General features: G+C 35.4%; 1 protein-coding gene and 1 non-coding gene across 6 annotated transcripts in view; one reads left to right on the top strand and one right to left on the bottom strand.

Annotated features, from left to right (window-relative positions):
- Grik2 (glutamate ionotropic receptor kainate type subunit 2) overlaps positions 1-27,196 on the top strand; it is a 744,982-nt gene that overhangs the window by 368,894 nt on the left and 348,892 nt on the right. The gene's annotated exons all lie outside the window — the stretch shown is intronic.
- LOC123462489 lies at positions 14,140-14,243 on the bottom strand. The gene has a single exon (XR_006638308.1). It is a non-coding gene; the product is annotated as a U6 spliceosomal RNA (small nuclear RNA).

Below are 27,196 nucleotides of genomic sequence, written 5' to 3'. Positions count from 1 at the left end.
AATAAAGACAACTACTTCTTGCCTTTATTCAACAACATTAGCAACACAAGAAAACAGAAGTTCATCAGGCACTTGTAATAGACAGCTTCAGGTGACTGGGATGAACTTCCAAACCAGTAACAAGTTGTGAAAAAGATTTATTGAAGCTTTCAGATCCAGGGAAAGTTCCTTAATGACCAAAGAAGCTAGCCCACAACAGTTACACACACAGAGAGAAAAACAACCAACACCATAAGCAAGCACAGTCTTGGAACTCCAGACCAAACTCGGGCACTTTACATACATTTAGCCTGGAATTCCAAATCTACCCCCACAATTTAGGATTGGACCCTGGGATCTGCCCACTGTGATACCAAGTTACCATCTTTAATAAACTCCTGAAATGTATTGGAGGTCATCCATTCAAACTACCACACTTGGTGCACTGACTTTTGTGATAAATGCTACCATACATTGTCATGTGACTCACATGATTACCTTGGTTAAGTATGATTTTCATTTTCAGTTTTCCACTGCATATATTCTACCTTGAGAGACAAAGTTACCCATTGACCCTACAGGGAAGTGGGAGAGCATATATTTGAATTTAAGTGTCTCAGAATGCAAAGCCTTCATAATCTTTGTAAATCCCATCTTGGTCTTGGATTAGCCAGATTCTGTGATGTGTCAATGTTGCTTTTGAAGTATTTTATCTATTTGTTTATTTTACGAAGAAGAGAGGAAATGGCAAATAGAGAGAGTATGTGTGTGTGTGGTGGTGGGGGAGGGGTGGAATGGGTGCACCAGAGCCTCCACTCACTGCAAACAAACTTCAGATGCATGTGTCACAATGTGTATCTGGCTTACAAGGATACTGGGGAATCAAACCTGTATCCATAGGCTTCAGAGCACTGTAACCACTAAGCAATCTCTCAGTCCCATGTTGCTTTTTTTTTTAATTGTTTTAATTTATTTCTAACTCAAACCTCGGAGGCCTAGATAAATGTGTTTAAAAATCATTCAATTGCCGGGCGTGGTGGCCCACACCTTTCATCCCAGCGCTCTGGAGGCAGAGGTAGGAGAATTGCTATGAGTTTGAGGTCATCCTGAGACTACATAGTGAATTCCCTGTCAGCCTGGGCTACCTCAAAAAAAAAAAAAAAAAAAAAAAAAAAAAAAAAAAAAAACCTCATTCAATCATATCAATTGGATACTGCATGGAAAATAAAACTATCAAAGCTAGTATAGAATTCCTTTCTCTTCTCAAAGGCACAGCCAATATTTCTTCTATAGACAGCTGATAAATGGCACACAAAGTTGCAGGGCTATTGCACATATCTATAGCACAAGCTATAGTAACAAGATTCATCAATGTCTAAATGCCATGGCAAGAAAAAGCATTCAGGGAGGATACAATTATTGTGAGTTTTTTTTTGAATTTTGTTTTGTTTTTGTACTTTCTAGCTGACTAGAAAGGTATCAGTTGGATGACTAGAAAAAGGAAATATGACAATAGCCTAGGATTTTGGGTAGGAAACAACTTTGTAGATTCCCCAGGCTTTTGTATACTGACTTGGAAATTTGATGTACTACTTTTTCATTGACTTTCCATGACTTTTCAATACTTAACAGAACAATGACCTTTAAAATATTTCTTTAAAAGGGCATTGTTATTGGATTTTTCTCATAATTGTATGTTGTTATGGTCAAAAAAGAACTAGATTTGGAAGTGAAGCATTGAAATTCTGTCCTACTGGGTACCACCTATAAATTTGCAATGTCACTTCAATGTCTCAAATTTATACATTCTTTTCTTCATCACATTTTATTATAAGAAAGGTGAAGTATGTATAGAAGTAGACAGAGTAGTAACAGCAAATTATCATATATTCCTATGCTGTATTATTCCTATTTCTTTCCCATTTTACATATTATGCTGTATTAATTATTTTATTTATAAATATGTATATAATAGTAAGCTGTATTAAATCATTTTATTTATAAATATTCCATTATATATTTAATAAAATCATTCTTTTGATAGTACATTTTGCCTAAATACCACTATAGTACCTACAAATAGCTAAGAATTCTTTGCTTTTATTAAGCATACAATGCTCTAGTTTCAACTGCCCCATAAATTTTCTACCTTTCTCCTTATAGCAGGCTGTTTAGAACTGGGATCCACAGAAGGCCCACTAGTAACATAATAGGCTGTCATTATTCTGCCTTCTTGATTTTATTGATTACACTTACATGACAATCTTTAAACCTGTTCATTTGTCTTCTATATTTTCTGTGAGTTGGTGGTGCTTCCCAGCTCTTAGTCATATTTACTTTAGATCTTCTGTTTCCTTGGTGGTAAAAATAACATATAGATTTCATTGATATCATGCAAAAGTCATATGCTGGGCCAGAGAGATTGCTCAATGGTTAAGGCACTTGTTTGCAAGGCTTAACACCTGGCTTTGATTCCCCAGTGCCCACAAAAAGCCAAATGCACAAGGTGGCATCTGAGTCTTGAGTTCATTTACACCTTTAATCCCAGCACTCTGGAGGCAAAGGTCGGAGAATCACTGTGAGTTTGAGGCTAGCCTGGGACTACAAAATGAGTTCCAAGTCAGTCTGGGCTACAGTAAGACCCAACCTCACAAAGAAGTTCATATGTTTTATCCAGTACACACACATACCAGTCTAGATCACCAATGCCAGTATTATCATATGTTGCAATAGTAATTGAGAAGTACACTGTGAATACAATGTCCTATGCAAATTTTAGTTGCTTCTAGGTATTATAATTACCATACTTTGGGAATACATATATACAAATCAATGGCTAGAAAAAGTGTCAGTTATTGAGAGCAGTACAATATGAGATATAGCAGTATAAAAGAATAAAACATGACAAATTGGTAACTGCTATGAAATATATTATTCTCTCATAACTGGGTCTAACCTATTAGCTAAACTGATTTATGTGATAACTTTTTTCCTAGGAAAACAATTTATGAAATGTTATGATGGAAATTATATTTTTTCAAATAGTTGTTAATTTCCAAGCTTACCACAGAATTCTGTATACTGAGAGTGAGCATGTGGGCATTGCACGGGAAAGGGTTTTCCTAGCAGACTTTACTAGGAAATGTAACACTCCCTCCACTCTGGTTTTGTGCTCCCTAGTGGCATGTGAGGCCACCATGGTGCATTCCTTGTTAACACAGCAGCTGCACAGCTGCAGACAAGACAGAGAAAGAGGTAAGTTCCCTTAAGGGAGTAGTTTGAAAATTAATTAAAGTAAGGCAAGCATGGGGATACTTAGAAAACAAATTAGAGTCAAGATCAAACACAAATAAGAACAAAGCAAAGCAATATGGGCCGAGGGAGAACAAAGTTTACTACATGGCCTCCTCTATACCATTCTAAAAGAAACTTGATTTTTTTTCTTATGAAAATAAATTTCCTATTCTTATAACACTTGATATTCATAAAAAGTACATTTATATAACAATAGCTTTTCATTATTTTTGTTGTTTTTCTTTCTTTCTTTCTTTCTTTCTTTTTTTCCCAAGGTAGGGTCTCATTATTGCCCAGGCTGACCTGGAATTTACTATGTAGTCTCAGGGTGGCATAAAACTCACAGTGAACCTTCTACTTCTGCCTTCCTATTGCTGGAATTAAAGACTTGTACAACCATGTCATGATAGCAGCTTTTCATTCTAACATATGATTTCAAGCCTGATTATTTTCCTCCCATGCACGTGGTTTATATCAAACATAAATGTTAGAAGTGGTTCTATTAAAAGTATTTCAAAGTGTATCTCAAGATCAAGTAGAGGTAAACACCATTATCATCTTCATTCACAGATTAGCAGTTTAGTATGAGGAACTTGTCTAAGCATACAGAGTCCCTAACCAAGAAGGTCGGCTTTCCTACCTATCTCACAACTTAAGCTCCTAAAGTGATTCTTTTTTAAACTCAGAAACAGGTTCTGTAAACAGTGCATTTATATAATTGTGAGTGTCTGTAATTCACTATGAGAATTCTATACTGGTTGTCTGCAAATTGAAAATAATATGTCTTCACTGTGTAGCCCAGATCTCTTCTGGCCTTAGCTTCCCAAGTGCTAGAATTAAAGATACACACCACTATGCCTAATTTTACTGTATACCCCATAGTAGAATTATTTACAATCTGCAATTAAACTAGCTTCTTGTCCTCCATTATGAAATGAAGACAATTGTGAGCATGAGAAAAAAATAACTGCTAAACCTCAGGTAGATTACACAGAAAGCATGTTATATATAAATGATGCCAGTAAAGATACTAATGTTTTATTTAGAGTATATTTCCTTATCTATATTCTTTTAACTATATTAGAACTTGTGGCATGAAGATTATTATTCAGTCCAGGTCTTCACCTCTTTCAAATATAGTATATATAGTTGAAGGCATGTGTGAATTATTAAATGCACATTGCCTACAGTTAAATGAAACCTAGTTTGTGTAGTTTAAGGCATGTGTGGATTATCAAGTCCATACAGCTATAGTTAAATGACTTTCTGAGGCTCATCTATTGCTCCTTGTTGGAAGATACCCCAGTAATGAAAACAAAAATCTCAGCTGTATGTATAACTTTGCCACAGGGTAGACAAGAGAACACCGGCTTTAATCATCATACAATGCAATTTAACAGTTCATGAAACAGCACAATTTAATCCTGTACTGAGAGATTTATTAAATTTCACTCAACAAAAATAGAGTACAGGATATGGGAGTGAGAAGTAAGTGAAAATTATTTCAGGAGTAATGGATTTTATTACATGATAAAAGTAGAAGAATTAGCTTCTTTCTCTTTTTAAAGCTATTTATTTTTAATTCATTCTTTGGAAATAATTGTCTTACATAGCAATGCTTTTTGGAAGCAAAATAAAAAGAAAACTACCCCAAAATTTTTTAATCAATTTATTTGCTTCATTTCAAAATATCAAAGAGATCTCACTAAACTCATATTGAAATTATGATTGCAAAATTTTAAAAGCATATTATTTATTCATTTTGGGAGAAGTCATCAATTTCCTCCTATCAATTACCCAGGAAAGCTGTTATACAACTAAATGATTCTTTATAACAATGCATTTTAAATTGTTTCTTTTTTCATGTTAATTAGAAAATTTTTATAAACAAGGCATGTTTCTGCACCCATAACAATTGATTCCATTAAAACTTTTGCAAAAATGAGCAGCACCTTATGCATATATATTTTGTATATTTTGTTTTTCCTTATGACACATAATATTTAAAGTACTGTTAAATAGTGGGAATATACTATTGAAGAGAGTGATGCATCTATGAACTTTTGCAAATATAAGGCATAAAATTACTTTTTCCTAACAGTTTGGAAAAAATGGTGATTTTAAAAGGAATGCAGGGCTAAAGTAATGGCTCAGCAGTTAGATGCACTTCCTGCATAAGCATGAAGTCCAGAGGGGGTCTGAGACAACCCAAGTTCAAGTCTCTAGGACCCACAATAAGCAGCTGGGCATAACAACCATGCATTTAACCTCAATCTATGGAAATTGCTAGAATTAAGGAAAAATTTAAAAAAATAATCACTCTGGGACTGCTAAGAGACTGTGTGGCTCAAGTAAGAAGAGTGATGGGGCAGGACATTTGGATCCAGATATCTGAAATGAATACATCCCTCCACAGGAAAACACATGAGATAGCACCTGGGCACATATATGCTCAGGAACCACATATGCAAACCGCACCTCACACACACAAACCCCTTCACACAAACATGCACACTCACACAAGGAAAACAACAACAAAAAATGCATGCTATCCAAACTAGAATTTTGATTTACATAGCATGACAATAGCAGCCATGAGTGCATAGAATTCACTGCATATGTTGCATTCTTTGAGCCCTATTGCACCCTGTGCAAGAAGTGGGCAAGCATTATTGCTTCTATAGGTCGCCAAGGAAAATGGGCTGTAGGAGGTGAAGAATTACCACAGCACATATGCCTGGTAAGTGAAGGAAGGTTTGGGCACTAATCATTTGAGTTCTACTCCTAACGCATCAATTAGGCCTTTTGGTCTATGTTAAGCAGCTAATCGTTGTGATTATGGTTTTAGAATTTAAAGAATTTTATTCCATAGTCACAAGTATATTTGTATATCTTAATTTCCCAGGAAAAATCTTTTATTAAAATAAGGCTTATCTTTTAATAAGTGTGATGTTCATTGGATGTTTATAACACTTGTAGACAAAAAAAAAATTAACATGCTTGACATTACTGAGTGACAATGTACCCGTGAATGCTTTATGAGTGATAATTACTTGATTTAAAATTTTATAATTAAAATAATCTACAGTAATATTAACACAAATTATGTCATTTTTTTCTGTGAATCATTTTTCTATGAGATATTTGCTTAGAGGGTATAATTTATGGAAGTTATCCTTGTTATACAAAATCAGTTTTCATCTCGACTTGGTAGCTATATATATGCTTTATTTAATCAATATAGCAACTGTCTCATATCTGATTTGCAGTTAAACCAAATGTCAGCTGTTAGTTGATAGGTAGCATGGCATCTTGGTGTTACTTTAATAGTGGAACTGTACAAATGCAAAAAAAAAAAAGTTAAATATTCCCAAGAACTCACATCTTGAGTGTCTTCTCTTGGTTCCATTTAGAAAGATCATTGTATACAGGAAGGGGGAACTGCTGGTTACACACCAGTCTTTTGAAGCACAGCTGCATACATCAGTAGTGTCTAAGGCATCAATATTGCATCTTCTGACCATAGACTCTAAGGGTGGAGATTGTTGGCTAGGGTTTTTTGATTTTGTCTGGTTCTGAACACCAATAAAGGTAAGCAGGGTCATTTATGCTTGTGTGACTCCAGGGATTCCATCATTCATTCCTTTTTATTACACCTAAGCTTTGGTTACAACAGGTTCTCTGCAGTCAAATGTTATTGACCCATTGGAAAAGGGTTTAATGAAAAATGTTTTATGATTCTGGATCCTTCATTTCACAAAGAGTTCATGACATGCACTCCTAAATTCCACATACTTTACCAACATTCCTGTCTCAATGATAAAGCCAGCAAATCTCCATCCTACAAGGGTAAATTTATCTATTATCCAACTATTCTCTAAAACATGATATTAATAACAAAAACTTGTTTTCAAAATCATGTGAAAGTTTTCCATCTAGGATATATAACGGTTGTTTTTAATAAAAACAAATACAAAAGTTATACCTACCACATAATGAAATACCTCTCATAAAAAAGGTGCTTCTTGGGCTGGAGAGATGGCTTAGCAGTTAAGCGCTTGCCTGTGAAGCCTAAGGACCCCGGTTCGAGGCTCGGTTCCCCAGGTCCCACGTTAGCCAGATTCACAAGGGGGCGCACGCGTCTGGAGTTCGTTTGCAGAGGCTGGAAGCCCTGGCGCGCCCATTCTCTCTCTCTCCCTCTATCTGTCTTTCTCTCTGTGTCTGTCACTCTCAAGTAAATAAACAAAAAAAAATTTTAAAAAAAAGGTGCTTCTTGATCTACCTGTCTCTTTTTATCCACATTTTCATGGGGGCTTAAGTAACCTTTTCTTGTACTACTTTGATAAATGACTCAATCTAAGGTGGAGTTATTAGATTCATGCCGTGGCAAGGCTTGAAGTTTGTCCAAATTCAGATACTAAATTACACCTTTCCCATCTAATTAATATTCATCTGCAGAGAATGTATGCCAGTGGATTAGTGTCAGATACCCATAAGATTAATCCAAACTCAAATTAAAGTGACCTTCAAAGAGGTACTGTTTTCAAATTATTTTACATTATTTTTCAATTATGTGATATATATAACACACACACACACACACACACACACACACACACACACACACATACACACACACACACACACACACAAACACACACATATATATAGGCTGGGAAACTTTATGCCTAAATCCTAAAATTCCTTGGGATGGAGTTTTCAGTCTGTGCAGCAGATAGAGATCCAGGGCTCTTTAGCCAGGCTGCAGTTGCAGTGCCAGGACAAAACATGCTAGGTGTTCCTTGGAGATGGTCATGTACAAATGCAATAATGTTTCAAAGAACATCAAGGCCATCCTCTAGAGAAACAAGAAATAACAAAAGGACAATGTACTGATCGAGAGTCTTGGCAGAAAATCAAAGGGACTGTCCCTTTTGCTTTGATTCAGTGACAATGTGGTAAGAACAGTGGAGTTGCAGGATTTGCTCTTAAATGATTTCCTGGGTACCAAAGCTCTGGGCTAGTGTAATTGTCCTAATTCACTCAGTGCTTATTGAATTTAAGGTTTCTTGATGTGAAATATATATTTTAGGCACTGTTATTTATAAGTCTCTGACTAAACAACACCAACTAACTGCCCATTTAAATGTGTTATACATCTTTAAATATTCCAGAAGATATGCTTCTTAATATATAGTGCATTTTTAGAAGTAGTTTCTCGCTATAGCCCAGGCTGACCTAGAGTTCACTATGTAGTCTCAGGGTGGCCTTGAACTCATGGTGATATCCAACCTCTGCTTCCCAAGTGCTGAGATTAAATGTGCCACCATGCAAGGATACTACATTTTTATTAATATAAGTTGTTAGCATTTTATTTTATTTACTTCATTCCACAATAGTCAATATTATCCACTGTAGTGATTTCTCTTTGAGGAAACCCTCATTTCCTGTTGCTATTAACTCCTTGAAACTAGGGACATACTCTCCTTTTATCACTTGACTTTAAATGTGGACAGACAAAAAGTATAAATCTTCTATATAAAATAAAGTTTTATTATATAATTATTTTAAATTTGATTGAACTTAAAGATTATTTTCAGGGTTAACATCAAGGTCTTATAATTATAATTAGTACTATTTAAGTAATGAGCATGCAATTTTTTCCACTGGGCCCATAAGTCATAACCCATACCTTTTTGATCTCAGAATTTAAATATAGTCAACATATTTAGTTAACTAAATCTAAGATTAAAAAGCAATTTATGGATTTGTTATCTGATTCTTCAGTGAAAGAGAGATTAGCATTTGTCTTTAAAGATGGTGAACCTAAATTCAGAAATGCATACAAGGCTTATATGCCCATGGTGGTTTCAATCAAATGTCTTCCATATACTCATGTGTTCTGAATGCTTGCTCCCTATTTGATAGCAATTTAGGAGATGGAGACTTCCCTGGCCATCATGAAGCTTCCTTTCAGACTCTAAGTCAAAATAAGGAAACTTTCTTCCCATCAGATGGTTTTGTTCAGATGCTTTGTCCCAGGAACAAGAAGGCAATGGTCTCTGTGCTTAGCTTAGCTTTCCTGAAACCCTTATTCCTTGATTTTTTTTTATTTTTTATTTATTTATTTATTTGGTAGGGTTTCACTCTAGCCCAGGCTGGCCTGGTCCTTGGTTCTTCTCTATATTCAAGAGCACCTCTATAGCTTTCCATCTTTCTTCTGTGTTTTTTTTTTCTTTTTTCTTTCCTTTTCTTTCTTTCTTTCTTTTTTGGCCAGTGACTAACCAGACTTTCTTCTCTAATAAATCTCACTTTTTTTTTTTTCTGGAGTATTGTTTGCCTCCATGGCCTCAATTCTTCTCAACAAGCTAATGCTTTCAAAGTTATAGCCAAGATGTGGTCTGTGTAGCCATGAACTCATATCTACTTAAATGGTTTGGAGACAACTTCAATGTAACATCATATTTACATCTGTAACCTCTTGCCCACTTATGGAATGGAATACCAGGTATGTACATGTGAAGGTTATGTCCCTGAATAGGAAAATCTCATCACACTGTATATATGTGATAAGTCCCATGAAGAAAAATAAAGTGAGGAGATAGAGAGTAATTGTGAGGACATACTCCTGATAGAACTTACTTACTTTATTTAATCACAATGAATATGATAACCATCTTCCCATTTGCCCTAGCAGTGATATGCCTTTACCCTCACTACCTTCAATAGCATGTCAATAAGCAATCCTTACTCAAGCCGTCTTATAAGCCTTTCTTGAATTTACTCATTTTTCTCACTGTTTTAATTATAAAACTCTAAATTAGAGTCATCAGTCACTAGGGTCATTTTATGACTCTCCTGAAGTTTCCTCTCTCATTGGATTTGCAATTTGGTCATTTTACTTAAAAGTAGGTCTTTTTGAAAGATACATTAAAACCTATTTTCTTCTAAAGAGGCTTTAATGGTTACCACGTATAATACAGGTAAAATCTATACTGCCAGCCACGGTTATCAAAACCTTCATATTTTTGGTTTACTGTACTGCCACAGCCTTATCCTTAATTATAACCAAATCTCCAACTTTAGTGGTACTTTCTCTGTGGGGAACTTCCCTCAGGCCCTTGGTACTGTTTTGATTTCTCTGGCTTCTGAATTGTAGCATCCATTTTCCTCTCCACCTAACTCTTATACTTCCTGACTATTAACATTACCATCTCGAAAAAGCTATCTGTGAATTCTCGAAATTAAGCTCAGGTTTCTGGTGCAAACCTCTTGTGTCATTCTGTTCCCCATTATAGGTTTAACAGATAGCACTCTTTCTTTCTTTCTTTGTCTCTCTCTTTTTATCAACAATGTGGTCTTCAAGGCCCTCTCTGGCCTGTTACTGATTTATTTTTACTTATTTATGAGAGATAGGGAGGGGGAGAAAGAGATAATGGGCACATCAGGGCCTCCAGCCACTGCAAATGAACTCCAGACATGTGATCCACCTTGTGCATATGGCTTTTGTGGGACCTAGAGAATCAAACCTGGGTCCTTAGGCTTCACAAACAAGTGCCTTAACTGCTAAGCTATCTCTCCAGCCCATAACATGCTTTCTCTTGACTGTATCTTGAATGGCTTGCATGTTCCTTTGAAGTAATTCCATGAAGACAGATGTTATGTCTGCCTCACGCATGCTCATGTTACTAGCCCAGGACAGCCGAGTACTGCATGCTTGTGTTTACCTATGAATTCATTCTGGAGCTCAGTGTTATTGTGAATCTTATAATGGACTACTATCAACATAAATACTCATGAGTGTTTGGTGTACCATGTAGAGATTTTAATAGCTGAGATTTTCTATGTGGAATAGTGGGATAATGTAATTATTACATCATATTGTTTAGTTTAAAGACTGCATCATGTTTTGTTTTGGGTTTTGGTTTTGGTTTTTTCTTTTTTTCTTTTTTCTTTTTTTTTTTTTGCAAAAGTCCCTTGGTTGAAAGTTAACTAACCCATAGGCACCTACCAAATTTGCTCCATAGAGAAGTCCTAAGAAGTCTATGGCCATACCACCTTGAACATGCCTGATCTCATATGGGGAAGCCATATGAAAGAGAAGCAAGACATCTTTTCCAGCAGACCACTGCTGTCTTGTGAAATTAGCATTTTATTCTCCCTCTTAAGGAAGCATAAATTATTCTTATCATCTATATTTTTGAGAGTCCATCTTATTTTGAAGTGGAATCTTCCTGGACATATATGAATAAATGGCCCTAAATTTCAAAAGTGTTATATGAGTTTCATCTCATTAAAATGCAAGCAATCCTTACCATATGATCCAGCAAACCCACTGCTAGGTATATATTCATCAGAGATGAAATCAGCATGGTAAAGAGACATCTGTGTTCCTATGTTTATTGCAGCACAATTCATAATAGTTAAAATGTGTAATCATCCTGAATGCCTATCAAGGAATGAATGAAGAAAATGTAGTATATATGCACAACACAGTGCTATTCATGAATCCAAAATAAGGCTGTCTTGTCATATGTGACAATAGAAATGAAACTGGAAGATGTTAAGTGAACCAAACCACTATGCATGCTCTTACCCACAAGCAGAACCCAAACTAAGAGGAAAAGTTGGCCTCACAGGTAGAATGGTGATTACCAGATGATGCAACATTGGGAGTAGGGATAGATGATGTGATGTGGACCAATATATTTATAATAAGACTTAGATGGGAGGAAATAGTTCAAGCAATCTATGACCCAGCATCATAACTCTACTTAATGAAGACATAATATATTATTAAAAATGAGGAAACTTGGGCTGTAGAGATGGCTTAGTGGTTAAGCGCTTGCCTGTGAAGCCTAAGGACCCCAGTTCGAGGCTCGGTTCCCCAGGTCCCACGTTAGCCAGATACACAAGGGGGCGCACGCGTCTGGAGTTCATTTGCAGAGGCTGGAAGCCCTGGCGCGCCCATTCTCTCTCTTTCCCTCTATCTGTCTTTCTCTCTGTGTCTGTCACTCTCAAATAAATAAACAAAAAAAAAATTTAAAAAAATGAGGAAAGTTAAGTGTTCTGAAGATAAAATACTTACATTTATTTAAAACATCTAGTTACCACAGGTAATTTTCAAGTGTTTAGGAGACAACAGCTGGCCTTTGCATCCACTGGTGCTGTGGGAGCACTATCCTCTGGAACTGCACCACCTGCTAAGAACTCCATATTAGAAAGAGGGGAAGAATATGAGCACTCTTTCAAATGATCTCTGTCCTCACTTAGCTATACTATAATTTTACGTAATAGCTCAGAGCTCATTTTCAGGAAACAGACACCTTGTTAATTAGCAGAATAATGCCTGTGGAAGAGCTTTGAGATACTTCTTGATTAATCACTTATTTCTTTTGCTGTCCACATGTAGATAACAATTTTTTATGTTTCTGACAGAGGACATGTTATAAGTGGTTGTTTGTGGCTCTCCGCAGGACTATCTTTAGACTGCTATATTACCTGCACAGCTTTTCTTATATAATTTGACAATCTTAATTTTAACTTTATTTTTGGTTGAATTTACCTATGGGAAGATGAAAACTTTATGTTTTTAAGTTCCATGAAATTGAATGCATCACAGGTAAACAGTGACTACTATGTAGAATTCAAAAGAAACAACTTACTTTTAATAATAAATTTTATTTCCTTTAAAAACATATTTTATGGGATGGAGAGGTGGCTTCGTGGTTAAGGTGCTAGCCAGGAAATACAAAGGACCCAGGTTTAATTTCCCAGTACCCATGAAAGGCCAGAGGTACAAGGTGGCATATGTGTCTGGAGTTCATTTATGGTAGTTGGAGGCCCTGGTGTGCACATTCTCTCTCTGCCTCTTTCTCATGCTAAAATAAATAAATAGAAATAAAATATTTTAAAAGATATTTATTTGAGAGAAAGAGAGATAGATAGAGAGAGAGAGAGAATGAGAAAGCATACCAGAGCCTCTAGCCACTACAAACTCCAGAGGTATGTGCCACCTTATGCATCTGACCTTACATGGGTACTGGGAAATCAAACCTGGGTCCTTTGTATTTCCTGGCTAGCACCTTAATCACGAAGCCACCTCTCCAACCCTTTATTTGATTCTGACCTAATCATTTTACAGGGAAAATAATTATGTACTTCTTAAGTTATTTTTTAATTTTTTGTTTATTTTTATTTATTTATTTGAGAGCGACAGAGAGAGAGAAAGGGGCAGATAGAGAGAGAGAATGGGCATGCCAGGGCCTCCAGCCACTGCAAACAAACTCCAGATGTGTGTGCCCCCTTGTGCATCCGGTTAACGTGGGCTTCCAACCTGGATCCTCAGGCTTCACAGGCAAGCACTTAACTGCTAAGCCATCTCTCCAGCCCCTTAAGTTTTGTTTTTTTTTTTAATCTTTTTTGACAAATAGTAAGAACCTCCAAATGCTTTCCTAAGAAGGTAATTGTTCTCACACAATATAGGAATATAGAGAAGAAAGGTAAACTGTAAACTTTCCAATATTCCATTACCATTGCAAATATTTTAGATTCATCATAATCTTACGCTGTCTCTCTCCTTCTCTCTCTCTCCATGTATTTTATGATGATAGAGGAATATAGACATGTTTAAATTAATATGGGCCTCATAAATTGTATTTTTTAGTGGCTTGGTTGCCAATTTTATTAGATAAATTGGTTATAACATTTTAATTATCATTTATGTCTGTCTAGATGTAGCTGAAATTCAAAATGCACATCAAATTAAAACTATATCACAATTCAAGCCATACTAAATATACTTGGCCTCTCCAGTAGAATTCTAGTCAGACTTCTATTTTGACTCCCTCTTATGACCCAAGTGGCCAAAACATGGAATGCTTCATGAATTTGCATGTCATCCTTGAGCAAGGGCCATGTTAATCTCTGTATGGTTCCAATTTTAGTATATGTGCTGCCGAAGCGAGCACATAAACTGTATTTTATTTCATATATAATGTGCATTTGGAGAATATCTATAGTTAAAGTCAATTGAGATTTATTTACATATTTATTTAGAAAGAGCAGGAGAGAATGGATGTGCCAGGGCCTCCAGGGCAAACAATTCCAGATGCATTATATGGCACATGCATCTGCCTTACGTGGGTTTGGGGAAGAGAACCTGGGTCCTTAGGCTTTGCAGGCAAGCATCTTAAGTGCTAAGCCATCTCTTCAGCCCTAACCAAGTTATTAAACTCAATAAGATAAACCTATTAGCACTGAAAATGAAAGGTGGGCTTTTTAAATATTTTTTTTTTCTAAATTGATTGTAAAATATCTTTTTTAGGCAATAAAAATGGATGTAGTATATGTGTATGTCTTTATAGATCTATGATGTTGAAAGCAATTACTTTTAAGAAAGATGGGCAGTGTTCCATAAAATATTTACTGGGAGTAGTTCTTCACAATTACAATATATTACAATAGAAATATATTACTTCATATTATGAATATCTCAAATTTACCATCCATCCTGGTGTATCAGTAAGTATAGATACAGATAATAATTGTAATAGCGTTATTATTGATTAATTGATTAGCTGAGTATATGCTTAGGAGGGCTAAAGCTGGATCATATGGTAAATTTGATTTTAGCTGTCTCAAGTTGTCTCCACACTGATTTCCACAAGGGCTGTAGAACACTTTTTAGGTGTTTATATGCCATCTGTATTTCTTCTAGTGAGAACTCTGTACTTATTTCCACAGTAAATTTTTAATTGGGTTGTTTGATTTCTTATTGTTCTGTGTTTTTTTTTTCCCTTGTATTTTGCCTCACTTCTTACTTTAGCTGCAATATGCACTTGTGAAATCAAGCAGATGACATTTATCATGGTAATTTTATCTCCTAAGAATAGTGTTATCACTTTTATTTCCTACTAGCTTTATATTTATTTGAATCAATTTTCTGAATGACATAAGACCTAGTGCATAAAAATACTTCTCTTTTTTGTAATAAAAACATTTGATCTAGTGGTTATTGGCTTATTATTTGTTTCAGCAAGTTTAAAACTCAAACATGTAAATGTCAACAGTTATCCGACATAGCTTTACTGCTCATTGCCAATTTCAATGTATTCTATCATCTAGAGGCCGAAAGGGTGTTGTAGACTACTAGTTTACATTTGGCTTTGAAGTCGTCTATGATTTTTTTCTTAATAATGCTCAGAGTATATCATGAAAAATATTACTCCAGATGTGTTTGTCCCTAAGCCAACACAGTTCATAGCAGGTAGAAAGATGGATCCATGTGCTCTGGTGGATGCAGCTTGCACCATTGCCACCTCACATTTGCCCATCTTGTGCTTATATACCATAGGTATTTCTCAGTAATTATCTAAAATTATCTAAAATTTGATACTGCATTAAATACTCTTTGTAAAATGAGTTGTGGATCTTAATCATTAGAAGACAATAATCACATGCTAACTTAAAAAGCAATATTTATTTTTAGCACATTTTACATAGAGTTATTTGTGGTATGTGTGTGTGTTATAATCCCTAAAAATAAAGAAAACATTAAAATAAATTTTAAGGATATAGGAAAGGAGAAACTCATTTCCTTAAGAAAACTGAAGTCTATGAATATATTATTTAAATGAATGGATATATATATATATATATATATATATATATATATATAATTTTTTTTTAAGAACAAGTGTGAGGGCTCAGTTATTAAAGGTGTTTGCTTGCAAAGCTTGCTGGTCAAGATTCAATTTTCCAGTTATCCATGTAAAGATGGAGGCCAAAAGTGAAGCATACTTGTAGTGTTTATTTGCAGTGGCAAAACACTCTCATGTGCTCTGCCTCGATGCAAATAAATTAATAAATAAATAATACATTTAAAATGTAAAAATTCTAGTGAGGATTTTGGTTTAACCTTTTTTTTTGTAACTCTATCATTCCCTCCTATTGTTATTCACTTTTTTTATAGTTAGAAGTATTTTATTTATTTTTTTTTTATTTAAATTTTTTTTTTTTTTTTAATTTGAGAGCGACAGACACAGAGAGAAAGACAGATAGAGGGAGAGAGAGAGAATGGGCGCGCCAGGGCTTCCAACCACTGCAAACGAACTCCAGACGCATGCACCCCCTTGTGCATCTGGCTAACGTGGGACCTGGGGAACCGAGCCTCGAACCGGGGTCCGTAGGCTTCACAGGCAAGCGCTTAACCGCTAAGCCATCTCTCCAGCCCAGAAGTATTTTATTTTGATCAACAATTTTTTAACAAATTTTACTGATAAAGATCACATAATTTTGTAAATCATGACTTTAAGTGTTACAAAGAAGAGTTATTCAATAATAGGCAGTTTAAGCAAGCATATGTAACCACTGAGCAATCTCCCCATCCCTTACAGATTGTTTAATATTTGAAATGAAAGAAAAAAGTATATGTAGGGATGAAGTATAAGGATAAATTTTGGGAATGAACTATGAGAAAGAACTAGGAATAGTTCTTTTGCCTTAGTGTAACTTTGGTCAGAACAGTACAATAACCAATACTGACAAGCAATGTTTAGAGATACTAATTAATTTTAAGATACATGCTTTTCCTCAGAGGTCTGGTTAATTTCTCAAGTCAGAACAAACTACATATATAAGAAGTGCTAATCATAACATTGAAGAAAACAAGGTCAGTAGCTATGAGCCCATATATTTGTTGGAGGCAACAGATGGGCTTAATATGATTTATTTCTCTTATGATCAGAGTAGAGGTATTCAGGATCAGCACTTTTAAAAATTTACTTATGAATTTATTTATTTTGGTTGGGGTCTGTAGCTACATGGTATGGTGAATGTGGGGGATGTATGGATGTGTGTAGGTACGTATGTCTGGTGGGATGTGGAGGCTAGAGGAGACGTCCAGATGTCCTCTTTGCTCATCCATGTGTTTCTCACTTCACTGAGCCTGGAGCTAGTGGGTTTATTTATTTATTTTTCAGCATTTTTAGTCAGTATGGCTGACCAGTAAGCCTTATTGATTATCTCTACTCACATAGGACTGGGTTAATAGCATGGGTGGTCATGATCAGGTTTTCACTATGTGGGGCCTGGGGAATCAAACTCAAAACCAGGCCATGATTGTACTGCAAGTGTTTTAACTGAGCTCTTTCCCATGCCTCTTCCACTTCTTTTTATTTGTAATATTGTTGATACTAATAGAAAAAAAAAAGATAGTTTGAATAACTATCCTTCAAACACTAATAGAAATCTGATTAGTTCAAAACACATGAAATTCAATATTTCGCCTAAATATCTGTCACCTTTTTTGCTCCTCAGATTTATTATACATGCATATAATTGCATATGTTGTTAGCAACACAATAATAACATGCAGATGAAATATATGGTTGAAAATGCTCTTAGAGACAATTGTGAAAATAATTTTAAATATTATGTTAATATAGGACAAGGCAAATTCAAAAAACCCCAAAATCAGCCCACCACAGTAATTGTCTCATGACTTACCCAGTCATTTGTTAAATCAACATATGCTTCAATTATGAAATAACCCAGGGCATCATACATGCTAGGAAAATGCTCTTACACTGGGCTACATAATGATTTTTTTTTTTTTTTCCTTAAGGACCTCTATACCATTAAAATTTACATGATCAGTGTTTGGCATTTGTGAGGTTTACACTTAGTAAGTTTCCAAGTTGTAAGATATTTAAAGAGCTTTACAGTATTTTTGTTGTTGTTTTGTATTATTTATTTATTTATTTTTGTTTTTTCAAGGTAGGGTCTCACTCTTGTCCTGGTGGACCTGGAATTCACTATGTATTCTCAGGGTGGTCTTAAGCTCATGGCAATCCTCCTACCTCTGCCTCCCAAGTACTGGGATTAAATGCATTAGCCACCACACTCATTCATATATATATATACATACATATACATATACAATATATTTACTTTAGAGAGAGTGAGGCAAGGTGGGAAGAGAGACAGAAAGAGAGAGGGAGATAGAAAGAATTGGCGTGGCAGGGCCTCAGACACAGAAATTGAATTGCAGATGTTTGTGCCACCTAGTGGGCATGTGCGACCTTGTGCTTGCCTCATCATTTGTGCATCTGGCTTATACGGGAACATGGGTTATTAAGTTTGGCAGGGAAGCAGCTTAAGCACTAAACAATCTCTCCAGCCCGTTTTTATTTTATTTTTTTTGTAAATTTAGCCCTTATAACAACTCTTTGAGATAGACTGCCTCTTTTTATGTGAACCATGAGGAAAATGACACAAATAAAGGTAACATCTTTTTACAATGGCTGAGAATTTTAAAAGTTAACAATCCATGCCCTGAAAACTTCCTATGAAAATTTTACTTTTTCAATTTTGTACATTTTTATTTTATTTATTTATTTATTTATTAGAGAAAGAGAGAGAAAGGCAGATAGATAGGGAAAGAAAATGAGCACACCAGGGCCTCCAGTGACTGCAAATGAACTCAAGATGCATACATGACCTTGTGCATCTGGCTTCATTTGGGCACTGGGGAATAGAACCTGGGTCTTAGGCTTTGCAAGCAAGCACTTTAACTGCTGAGCTATCTCTCCACCCTGACTTTTTCACTTCTATGAGAAGTTGCAATTGTATTTTTATGAGTGCAATATATAGAGCCAAATTTAAAATAAGAATAAGAAAACCACAGTGCATACATATTAATTTGATTCATTTACATGTATTTTCTCTTAGAAATGATTATTTTTTATAACTCCTGCAGGAAATGATCTTAACTAGAATTTTAGCTTTTTATTTTGGAAAACCAGGTGAGAAATGGTAGGATATTAACCATTATAAATATTTGGAAAAAAAATATATGCAACCAAATTCCTGCTATGCATTTGATTGCATACTCCAAGATCTCTAATTAGAAAGCATTACAAACTAGTAACACTCTAAAATCCATTTTAATTTATCATATTGGAAAGATATTAGGTATAAATAATATTGATGAATACAAATTTTTAAATGCAAGAAGCTAATTTCAACTGCAAATATGAAGATAACTGGATATACTGGAGACCAGCTGGTAGTGCAAAGAATGCTTCCCCTTGATATTGACTCCTCTCTAGATCAATAGCAGTTCCAAATGTAGTAAAAACCAGACCAGATTTAATAGGATCTAAATTATTAAGCCTAGTGCATTGTTGCTGAAGAGTTCATTAACAATCCCATCAATACAGCATGGTTCATAGGCGTTACTAAGAGCTTCATGGAACATTTTTAAAGAAAAAGATATCTCAATGGGCTGATGTTACTGGGAAAAAATTTAATTAGGTAAGAATAATTACATTAGTTTAATGGAACTTTTAATTGAAAACCTGTTGGCATTTTCTAACCTGCTTCACAGCTTTCCCATAATCATTTACATCTGAAAAGAGAAGAGCTCCTCTACAAGGTATTGAAAAACATCTAGATATCTTCAAATAGGCAATATAAGTATTTAAGGAATTTATAAAATTTGGTGCTAAATTATCAAATTGGAACTTCTACTTCACAATGATGTTTAAAAAGTATATGTCAGAAAACAATGCATAGAGAATATTTATAATAAATGCACATAATTCCTAGAAAGAGCACGAAAGTGTCATCTCCTAATGTTTTAACAATTCTAAGTTTAGATTCCATACTTCATTCCTTAAAATGATCTAAAAACATATAGGAAAATAATGGCTTTTCTATATTACCTCATTGAGTGTTGCTAAAGGAATCACACATTTTCAAAATGTTCTTAAAAACTGAAAAATCCTGACATGTAAAATGTAAACATAAAGGGCCAATGAAAACTCTTACTGTCAAATTTAGCATCAACCATATTTCAGTTTGCATTTTATTCATTATGCAGAATGTGCCTCTCAGTATGTGCCATTTATGCTGACTTTTGTCCAGAAGGTTTGTGATGAGGGAGACATAAACATTTATTCAAATTCACAGGCACGTCAAAAAAATGTATCCATTGTTAGTTACTCAATTCCACTGGCATCCACAATGGTGTCTGTCACCTTATCATTAGAGTATGGCTGGATCTTTAGTCTTCTCTCTAACTCCTCAACTTGGCTGCGAGTCTCAATCTATTCTTGTGTTTCCCTTTCTTTCTCCATTTTCTTTTAAAGCTCTTGCCTCTTGTGGTCCTCACATTGATGAAATGCCATAGAAGCAAAGACTAAAAATCCATAATCTTTTAAAGGTCTGTAATCTCTAGAATCTTTTTAAATTCCAGAAATACAAAAGTTAGAAATCTGATTAGTTCAAAATACATGAAATTTAGGCAGATTCAGTGTATGAGGACACTGGGTAGGCAAAAAGGGATTTTAGTTTTCATTTTCTTTCCTTTTATATTGGTAGCTTACATAATTATAGACAACAAACCATGGTAATTCCCTTCACCCACTTTCCCTTTACAACTCTATTCTGATCAAATCCCCTCACCCTCTCAGTCAGTCTCTCTTTCATTCTGATGTCATGATCTTTTCCTCCTATTATGATTGTCTTGCGTAGGTAGTGACAGCCATGGTGACATCATGGATATCCAGGCCATTTTGTGTCTGGAGGAGCACGTTGGAGTTCTACCTTTTTCCTTTTGTTCTTACATTCTTTCTTTCTCCTCTTCTGTTGAGTTATCCTAGAGGTTACCAACATCTGAAAAGAGAATCTTCTCTAACCAAAAGAGACAGTAGCATTAATACGTGGGCATGATCATTACGAAAAGTGCTTACCTGTCAGTTTGGTGAGCATAGGATATACATTTAGCCAATATCAGGATGTCAGGGATAGTAGAAATGTAGGCAATAAGAATAGTGCTGAAAACACACAAAACAAGAAAATGTAATATAACTATGTGCAGATTTTGTGAACATACGAAGATAATGTAGATAACGAGGAAAGGCATGACCTTCAGTTTTCCTTATTTCTATTTTTTTTTATTTTTATTTATTTATTTATTTATTTGAGAGCGACAGACACAGAGAGAAAGACAGAGGGAGAGAGAGAGAATGGGCGTGCCAGGGCTTCCAGCCTCTGCAAACGAACTCCAGACACGTGTGCCCCCTTGTGCACCTGGCTAACGTGGGACCTGGGGAACTGAGCCTTGAACCGGGGTCCTTAGCTTCACAGGCAAGCGCTTAACCGCTAAGCCATCTCTCCAGCCCTCCTTATTTCTAATTTCTACGTGATATTAAAGCTTATGAAAGAAACACAATGCATGAAGTTGTAGAAGGACGATACAGATAAGAATTATGACCATATTGAAAAGGTCAATATAAAGTCAGAATAAAATGGGAAATTCTAGTGACATTATGAGAGAACACCTGATAGTTAATCTAGCTCAATCCCTAACTTTTATGAAGACATGGAAGATGAGAAAGCAGTGTGTCATTCTCTCCATGTTCATTGCTGGTGCAGTTATCTGTCCACCAGTAGTAATTTGTTTAATAACATATGCATATTTTTATTCTTAACTTCTAAATTTCTAGTAAACCATGTCTTAGGGTTTATGTGACTTTCTGACCTCAACTGATTTATGGCATCAGAAACATACCTCATTTGATAGGACTCAGGTTTGTCTGAAGATGTCTTCCTGTTCCTTCTTTCTTTCTTTCTTTTTTCTTTTCTTATGTATTTAATTTTTAATTTTCAGTATCATTTTCCATGATTATAAAATATAACCCATGGTAATTCCCTCCCTCCCCACCCCCACACTTTCCCATTTGAGATTCCATTCTCCATCATATTACCTCCTCATTACAATCATTGTAATTACATATATACAATATCAACCTATTAAGTATCCTCCTCCATTCCTTTCTCTACACTTTATGTCTCCTTTTTACCTTACTGGCCTCTGCTACTAAGTATTTTCATTCTCACGCAGAAGCCCAATCATCTGTAGCTAGGATCCACATACGAGAGAGAACATGTGGCGCTTAGCTTTCTGGGCCTGGGTTACCTCACTTAGTATAATACTTTCCAGCTCCATCCATTTTTCTGCAAATTTCATAACTTCATTTTTCTTTACCGCTGAGTAGAACTCCATTGTATAAATGTGCCACATCTTCATTATCCACTCATCAGTTGACGGACATCTAGGCTGGTTCCATTTCCCAGCTATTATAAATTGAGCAGCAATAAACGTGGTTGAGCATGTACTTCTAACGAAATGAGATGAGTCCTTTGGATATATGCCTAGGAGTGCTATAGCTGGGTCATATGGTAGATCAATCTTTAGCTGTTTCAGGAACCTCCACAATGTTTTCTACAATGGTTGGACCAGATTGCATTCCCACCAGCAGTGTAGAAGGGTTCCTTTTTTTCCACATCCCCTCCAACATTTATGATCATTTGTTTTCAAGATGGTGGCCAATCTGACAGGAGTGAGATGGAATCTCAATGTAGTTTTAATCTGCATTTCCCTGAGGACTAGTGACATAGAACATTTTTTTTAGAGGCTTATATGCCATTCGTATTTCTTCCTTTGAGAACTCTCTATTTAGCTCCATAGCCCATTTTTTGATTGGCTTGTTTGATTCCTTATTATTTAACTTTTTGAGTTCTTTGTATATCCTAGATATTAATCCTCTATCAGATATATAGCTGGCGAAGACTTTTTTCCATTCTGTAGGTTGCCTCTTTGCTTTATTCACTGTGTCCTTTGCAGTGCAAAATCTTTGTAATTTCATGAGGTCCCAAGTGATTAATCTGTGGTTTTATTGCCTGAGCAACTGTGGCTGTATTCAGAAAGTCTTTGCCAAGACCAATATGTTGAAGGGTTTCCCCTACTTTTTCCTCTAACAGTTTCAGAGTTTCAGGTCTGATGTTAAGATCTTTACTCCATTTGGACTTAATTCTTGTGCATGGCGAGAGAGAAGAATCTATTTTCATCCTTCTGCAGATATATATACAGTTTTCAAAACACCATTTGCTGAAGAGGCTGTCTCTTCTCCTATGAGTATTTTTGGCATTTTTATCGAATATCAGGTGGCTATAGCTACTTGGGCTTACATCTGGGTCCTCTATTCTGTTCCACTGATCTGCATGTCTATTTTTGTGCCAGTACCATGCTGTTTTTGTTACTATGGCTCTGTAGTATAGGTTAAAATCAGGTATGGTGATACCACCAGCCTCATTTTTGTTGCTCAGTATTATTTTAGATATTCAAGGTTTTTTGTGATTCCAAATGAATTTTTGGATTGATTTTTCTATTTCCATGAAGAAAGGTGTTGTAATTTTGATAGGGATTGCATTAAATGTGTAGATTGCTTTAGGTAAGATTGCCATTTTCACAATATTGATTCTTCCAATCCAGGAACAAGGGATGTTTCTCCACTTTCTAGTGTCTTCTGCAATTTCTCGCTTGAGTGCTTTAAAGTTCTCATTGTAGAGATTCTTTACTTCCTTGGTTAGGTTTATTCCAAGGTACTTTATTTTTTTGATACAATTGTGAACGGGAGTGATTCTCTGATTTCATCCTCTGTGTGTTTGTTGTTAGCATATATGAAGGCTACTGATTTCTGTGTATTTATTTTGTATCCTGCTACATGGCTGTAGGTTTGGATCAGCTCTAACAGTTTGCTAGTCGAGTCTTTAGGGTCCTTTATGTATAGAATCATGTCATCTGCAAATAATGATAACTTGATCTCTTCCTTTCCAATTTGTATCCCTTTTATGTGTGTCTCTTGCCTTATTGTTATGGCTAAGACTTCCAAAACTATATTAAATAAAAGTGGGGACAGTGGACACCCTTGTCTTGTTCCTGATTTTAGTGGAAAAGATTCCAGTTTTTCCCCATTTAGTAATATGTTGGCTGTAGGCTTGTCATAAATAGCCTTTATTATATTGAGATATCTTCCTTCTATTCCCAGTCTCTGTAGGACTTTATCATGAAGGGATGTTGGATTTTGCCAAATGCTTTCTCTGCATCTAATGAGAAGATCATGTGATTTTTGTCCGTCAACCCGTTTATGTAATGTATTACATTATAGATTTGCGTATGTTGAACCATCCCTGCATCTCTGGTATAAAGCCTACTTGGGCACGGTGAATGATCTTTTTGATATATTCTTGTATAGTGTTTGCCAATGTTTTGTTGAGAATTTTTGCATCTATGTTCATGAGGGAGATTGGTCTGTAATTTTCTACTTTTGTTCTATCTTTGCCTGGTTTTGGTATCAGGGTGATGCTGGCCTCATAGAAGGAGTTTGGTAGAATTCCTTCTTTTTCTATTTCCTGGAAAAGCTTAAGAAGCAATGGTGTTAGCTCTTCCTTAAAAGTCTGGTAAAAATCAGCAGTGAATCCATCTGGGCCTGGGCTTTTTTTAGTTGGGAGATTATTGATAACTGTTCGGAACTCCATGTTTGTTATAGGTCTATTTAAGTTATTAATCTCATTTTGATTTAATTTAGGTAGGTCATATAAATCAAGGAAATCATCCATTTCTTTCAGATTTTCATACTTTGTGGAATATATGCTTTTATAGTATTTCCCGATGATTTTTTGAATTTCTCTGGAATCTGTTGTGATGCTACCTTGTTCATCTCTGATTTTATTAATTTGTGTCTCTTATCTCTTTCTTTTGGTCAGATTTTCTAAGGGTTTATCAATCTTGTTTATCCTTTCAAAGAAACAACTCTTTGTTTCATTAATTCTTTGGATTTTTTTTTTTTGTTTCTATTTCATTAATTTCTGCCCTAATCTTTATTATTTCTTCCCATCTACTGATTTTTGGTTTACCTTGTTCTTCTTTTTCCAAGGCTTTAATGTGAAGCATTAGGTCGTTTACTTGCGACCTTTCTAATTTCTTAATATAGTCACTCAAGGCTATAAATTTACCTCTTAGAGCTGCCTTCATTGTGTCCCAGAGATTTTGGTATGTTGTGTTCTCATTATCATTTGACTCTATAAATTTTTTGATTTCTTTTTGATTTCTTCATTGACCCATTCATCATTTAGTAGTGTATTGTTTAGTTTACATGTTTTGTGTATGCTCTATAGCCTTTCTTGCTACTGATTTGTAGTTTAATTCCATTGTGGTCAGATAGAATGCAAGGAACTATTTCAATTTTCCTGAATTTGTTAAGATTTGCTTTGTGTCCTAATATATGGTCTATTTTAGAGAATGTTCCATGTGCTGCTGAAAAGAATGTATATTCTGCAGCCTTTGGATGAAATGTCCGGTATATATCTGTTAAGTCCATTCCTTCTATGACCTCATTTAGTCCAGATGCCTCTCTGTTTATTCTTTCCCGGGATGACCTGTCAATTGATGAGAGTGGGATGTTAAAGTCACCCACCACCACCACTTTGTTTGGTGTTATCTGTGACCTTAGTTCTAATAGTGTTTGTTTGACGAATTTGGGAGCCCCCATGTTAGGTGCATATATAGGCACTTAAGGCTATAAATTTACCTCTTAGAACTGCCTTCATTGTGTCCCAGAGATTTTGGTATGTTGTGTTCTCATTATCATTTGACTCTATAAATTTTTGGATTTCCTTCTTGATTTCTTCATTAACCCATTCATCATTTAGTAGTGTATTGTTTAGTTTCCATGATTTTGTGTTTGCTCGATAGCTTTTCTTGCTACTGATTTGTAGTTTAATTCCATTGTGGTCAGATAGAATGCAAGGAATTATTTCAATTTTCCTGAATTTATTAAGATTTGCGTGTGTCCTAATATATGGTTTATTTTAGAGAATGTTCCATGTGCTGCTGAAAAGAATGTATATTCTGCAGCCTTTGGATGAAATGTCCTGTATATATCTGTTAAGTCCATTCCTTCTATGACCTCATTTAGTCCAGATGCCTCTCTGTTTATTTTTTCCCGGGATGACCTGTCAATTGATGAGAGTGGGGTGTTAAGGTCACCCTCCACCACTGTGTTTGGTGTTATCTGTGACCTTAGTTCTATTAGTGTTTGTTTGACGAATTTGGGAGCCCCCATGTTAGGTGCATATATGTTTAGGATTGTAATGTCCTCCTGTTGGACAATATAATCAATATAAAGTGACCTTCCTTAACTTTCTTGACTATCATTGTACTAAAGTCTACATTGTCAGATATTAGGATAGCAACCCCTGCTTGTTTTCTAGGCCCATTTTCTCGAAACACCATCTTCCAACCTTTCACCCTAAGGTAGTATCTATCCTTTGTAGAAAGGTAAGTTTCTTTTAGACAACAAATTGTAGGATCCTGCTTTTTAACCCAGTCTGCGAATCTATGTCTTTTCATTGGGGCGTTGAGGCCATTGATATTAAGTGATATTATTGAAAGGTGTGTATGTATGTTTGCCTTTTTTTTTTTTTTTTTGGTTCTGTTTCTACCTGTTCTCTCTTCTGTTAAGTAGTATTTGGTTATTGCTTGTTTTTTCTAGGTTCCTTGTATGTGTGCTTTTCCTTTTCTTCAGCATGGAGTATACTATCAAGTATTTTCTGTGGAGCTGGTTTTGTCTTCAAATACTCCTTTAACCTGCTTTTGTCATGGAATGTCCTTATTTCTCCGTCTATTTGAATGGATAACTTTGCAGGATAAAGTAACCTTGGTTGACAGTTGTTATCTTTCAGAACTTGGAATATATCAACCCAAGCCCTTCTGGCTTTAAAAGTTTGTATTGAGTAAACTGCTGTAATCCTGATGGGCTTACTTTGTAGGTAACTTGATTTTTCTCTCTAACTGCTTTCAATATTTTTTCTTTGGTGTGTGTGTTTCGAAGTTTGATTATAATATGGCGAGGAGAGGTTCTTTTCAGGTTTTTTCTGGCTGGGGTTCTAAATGCTTCCTGTATCTGTATTGGCACCTCTTTCCCAATTTGGGGGAAATTTTCTTCTATGATTTTGTTGAAGACACCTACTATGCCTTTTGAGTGAAATTCTTCTCCTTCTACTATGCCCTGAA

The sequence above is a fragment of the Jaculus jaculus genome, chromosome 7, assembly GCF_020740685.1.
Source record: "Jaculus jaculus isolate mJacJac1 chromosome 7, mJacJac1.mat.Y.cur, whole genome shotgun sequence".
Lineage (NCBI taxonomy): Eukaryota > Metazoa > Chordata > Mammalia > Rodentia > Dipodidae > Jaculus > Jaculus jaculus.
Note: the sequence above shows the minus strand (reverse complement) of the source record. Positions and strands in the feature narration are given on the sequence as shown.